Source organism: Apium graveolens, chromosome 11 (genome assembly GCF_009905375.1).
Source record: "Apium graveolens cultivar Ventura chromosome 11, ASM990537v1, whole genome shotgun sequence".
Lineage (NCBI taxonomy): Eukaryota > Viridiplantae > Streptophyta > Magnoliopsida > Apiales > Apiaceae > Apium > Apium graveolens.
Window position 1 is genome coordinate 113,737,289 of NC_133657.1, and position 4,597 is coordinate 113,741,885.

Here is a 4,597-nt window from a genome sequence, read left to right on the forward strand (position 1 = left end):
TGTCTTATCCAGTGAAGTTGTACTTGGATCTTCCAAACAAAAGAGATGATCAGCAAATTGATTCTTAGTACCCTTTATGTCCTTGATCTCCGACTCAAATTCTCGAAGAAAAAGAACCCATATGATCAATCTAGGCTTCGAGTCCTTCTTCGAGACGAGATATCGAATCGCAGCGTGATCAGTGAAAACTGTCACCTTCGACCCAAGCAGATAAGATCGAAACTTCTCAAATCCGTAGACAATGGCCAAAAGTTCTTTCTCAATAGTAGTATAATTCAGTTGAGCACCATTTAGGGTCCTACTAGCATAGTAGACCACATGAAATATGTTGTTCTTTCTCTTCCCAAGAACTGCTCCAACTGCATAGTCACTTGCATCGCACATCATCTCAAAAGGTTCACTCCAATCAGGTACAGTTATGACAGGTTCCGTGATTAAACTCTTCTTCAAGAACTCAAAAGAAGATAGGCACTCATAATCAAACTTGAACGGGACATCCTTCTTCAGAAGATTGCACAAAGGCTTCGAAATTTTTAAGAAGTCCTTGATGAACCGCCTATAGAAACCCGCATGACCAAGAAAGCTGCGAACTCCCTTAACAGAAATTGGTGGAGGAAAATTTACAATGACCCCCACCTTGGCTTTGTCCACCTCAAGACCCTTACGAGAGACCTTGTGACCAAGAATAATTTCCTGTCGCACCATAAAGTGACATTTCTCCCAATTGAGAACCAATTGGTCTCAACACACCTTTTAAGAACGTCACCAAGATTTTGCAAGCACTCATCAAATAAATCGCCAAACACAGAGAAATCGTCCATTAACACCTCCACATTCTGACCAATCATGTCAGAGAAGATGGCCATCATACATCTCTAAAATGTGGCAGGTGCCCCACATAAACCAAAACAAACCCTTCTAAAGGTGAAAATACCAAATGGACAAAAAGTAGTCTTCTCCTGATCTTCCGGAGCAATGCAGATTTGATTATAACCCGAATAGCCATCCAGAAGACATTAATACCCATGCCTAACCAATATGTCAAGCATCTGATCAATAAAGGGCAGAGGGAAGTGATCTTTTCTCGTGGCCTTGTTCAGCTTCCTGTAATCCATACAAACGCTCCACCTCATGACTGTTCGAGTAGGAATGAGCTCATTCTTCTCATTAGAAACAACTGTGATACCTCCTTTCTTTGGTACACACTAAACTGGACTCACCCAAGAACTGTCAGAAATGGGATAGATGATCCCTACATCCAGCCACTTAAGAATTCCTTCTACACAACTTCCTTCATGATAGGGTTAAGCCTTCTTTGTTGCTCAACAGTAAGATTGCTACCTTCTTCTAGCAGAATTTTATGCATACAATAAGACGGGCTGATTACCTTAATATCTGCTATTGTCGATCCAATCGCTGATTTGAACTCTCTCAGAATTCTCAAAAGTTTTTCCTCATCACTACCTGAAAGGTCAAATGCAATAATAACAGGAAACGTTGATGCATCACCTAAAAAAGCATACCTTAAGTGTTCAGGAAATGATTTAAGCTCAAGTGTAGGAGCTTTCTCAATAGATGGCTTGAGGTGCTTAAGAGATTTGTTCAGCTCCTCCATTTCAAGAGATTCAAAAGACATATCCATCTTCCTCTTCCAGGGAAAAGCATTCAAATATTGTAACCGCTCATCACTTTCACATCTTCGCTATCAGAATTCCCCAACAAGGCCTTTTCTAAGGCATCAGACCTTAGCAATTTATCAAGTTCTGAAGTCACCACAGAATCGACCAACTCTACCTTTAAGCACTCCTCATTTTCCATAGGGAACTTCATAGTATTCAATACGTTAAAAGTAACATCCTGATCCAGCACTCGCATGGTGAGCTCACCCTTCTGTACATCTATCAAGGTTCAGCCAGTTGCCAAGAAAGGTCTTTCCAAGATTATGGGAATCTTCTTATCCTCCTCGAAATCAATAATTACAAAATCAACAGGAAATAGGAGTTTATCCACCTTGACCAAGACATCCTCCACAATACCTCACGGATATATAATAGAACGATCGGCCAACTGCAAAGTCATATAAGTAGGTTTAGGATCAGGTAAGTCCAACTTCTTGAAGATTGACAGAGGCATCAAATTGATGCTAGCTACCAAGTCACATAAGCATTTGTCAAATGACACTTTTCCAATGGGGCAAGGAATAGTGAAGCTTCCAGGATCTTTAAGCTTCGGAGGCAACTTCTCTTGCAGCACAACACTGCATTCCTCCATGAGAGCAACTGTCTCTAAGTCATCAAGCTTCACCTTTCTAGAGAGAATACCTTTCATAAATTTCGCATAACTAGGCATTTGTTCAAGAGCTTCAGTGAAAGGTATGTTGATGTGAAGTTTCTTGAACACCTCCAGAAACTTCTCAAACTGCTTATCCAGCTTTTTCTTCTGCAGCCTCTTAGGAAAGGGAGGTGGAGGATAGATCTGTTTCTCCTCTATATTACCCTTAGGAGGAGTGTGTTCAACAGTATTCTTCCTTGGTTCCACTTCAGCGTCCTTCTGCACTTCTTCTTCAGCCACAACTTCTTCATTCGAACTATGCGTATATTCGGGGTTTGCAACCTTCCCAGACCTTAATGTAATTGCCTTTACCTACTCTTTTGCTTCCCTCTTTCCTGGTACTTCAGTGTCACTAGGAAGTGTACCAGGTTGACAATTTAACAAGGCATTGGAAATTTGCCCAATTTGATTTTCCAAGGTCTTCATAGAAACCGCTTGGTTCTAACACATGAGCCTCAACTCCTCCAATTCAGATTTTTCATTCGACTGTTGCAGCTGGAGTTGTTGCATTGGTGCATATTGTGGTTGTTGAAAACCAGGGGGGTTGTACTGCTTTGCTGGATACCGCTGATAAGGCTGCTGAACCGCATTCTGAGTGTTGCTCCAACTAAAGTTAGATGATTGTGGTTGTTAGGATGATAGGTGGCTGGTATAGGTTGCTGCGACCTCTGAAAGTTGCTCATAAATTGAGCTGATTCGCTAGAAATAACACACTGCTCAGTCTCATGTGCCCCTACACAAAGTTCACAGACATTAGTGATTTGATTAACTCTATAATTAGCCAGAGAGTCCACTTTCATCGTCAAAGCTTGAAGTTAAGCAGCTATAGCAGTAGTTGTATCCACTTCCGGAATTCCTGCTACCTTACCTTGCAACATTCTTTGCGTAGGATTCTGGTATTCATTAATTGTCATTAGCTCAATCAACTCATAAGCTTCATTATAGCTTTTAGCCCATAAGGCTCCACCAGACGCTGCATCGAGCATAGGTTTAGACTGTGTGCCCAAACCATTGTAGAAATAGTTTATAATCATCCAATCAGGCATGCCATAGTGTGGGCACTTCCTTAGCATCTCCTTATATCGATCCCAAGCCTCACACAGAGATTCTCCAGTTTGCTGTGCAAACTGAGTAAGAGCATTCCTGATTGCAACAGTCTTCGCCATAGGAAAGAATTTAGTTAGAAACTTTTGAGCAAGATCCTCCCATTTGGTGATAGACCCTGGTGGTAAAGAATGTAACTAACACTTTGTTTTATCCCTCAAAGAGAATGGGAAGATTCGCAGCTTGATAACATCTTCAGTCACCCCATTGAACTTGAAAGTGTCGCAGATCTCGATGAAATCCCTGATGTGCATATTGGGGTCTTCTGTAGGAGAACCCCCAAACTGAATTGAGTTCCGTATCATCTGAATCGTGCTTGACTTGATCTCAAAAGTGTTAGCCGAGATGGCTGGTCTGATGATGCTCGACTGAATATCATTGATCTTAGGCTGAGAATAGTCCATCAAAGCCTTAGGAATTTATGCTTGATCTCCCATCACTACTAAAGTTGGTTCCTCTACTTTCTCTTCTTCTTCTACTTTCTCTTCGTCCTCAAAAACTTCCCTTCGAACCACTACAGCTTCTTCATCGGCTTGATCAAAAGTTCTCTTATGAGCCCGCGAACGCGTATGCATACACGCTCGCTAAAGTACCTGAAACACAACAAGGAAAAAAGTAGGTAAGTAACAATGTTTGAGTCAATGAACTTTAACGATCACTCATGACAAACACATAAACTAAAAATTAACACCGAAGTCCCCGGCAACGGCGCCAAAAAATTGTTAGTCGCTAAACACGCGCTAATAATTTACGCAAGTATACACGATCGCAAGTAACATAGAATTATTTCTAGTTCATTCCCACATAGACTGGTTTAGGTTAACTTTATGATTTATGCACTTATGCAACAATGATATGGCTATTATTCAATGCTAAGACGAACAACAAATTAGATTTTGATTATTTAAAATTAACTATTGAGGATTATACTAAAGAGCATTAACTAAGAGATTAAAGAGAGTTGAATAATATATGACACAAACATGTGATTCTAACTTCATTAAATACTTCATTCAATAGCCTTTTTGTTCTTAACCTTAGCATGTAATGGTGATGACACTAATCAGATAAAAACTAGTAAACGCCAACTTTCGTTGTATGAATCTTTACTACCAAGCATCCACAAAAGAGATAGAAGTTGAATAGACACCAATTATGCTTA

General features: G+C 40.4%; 1 non-coding gene across 1 annotated transcript; it reads left to right on the plus strand.

The window, feature by feature from the left end:
* The first annotated feature begins 3,375 nt into the window (after nucleotides 1–3,375).
* On the plus strand, nucleotides 3,376–3,482 carry LOC141699263 (small nucleolar RNA R71). Its single transcript, XR_012565738.1, has one exon. It is a non-coding gene; the product is annotated as a small nucleolar RNA R71 (small nucleolar RNA).
* The last annotated feature ends 1,115 nt before the right edge of the window (nucleotides 3,483–4,597 follow it).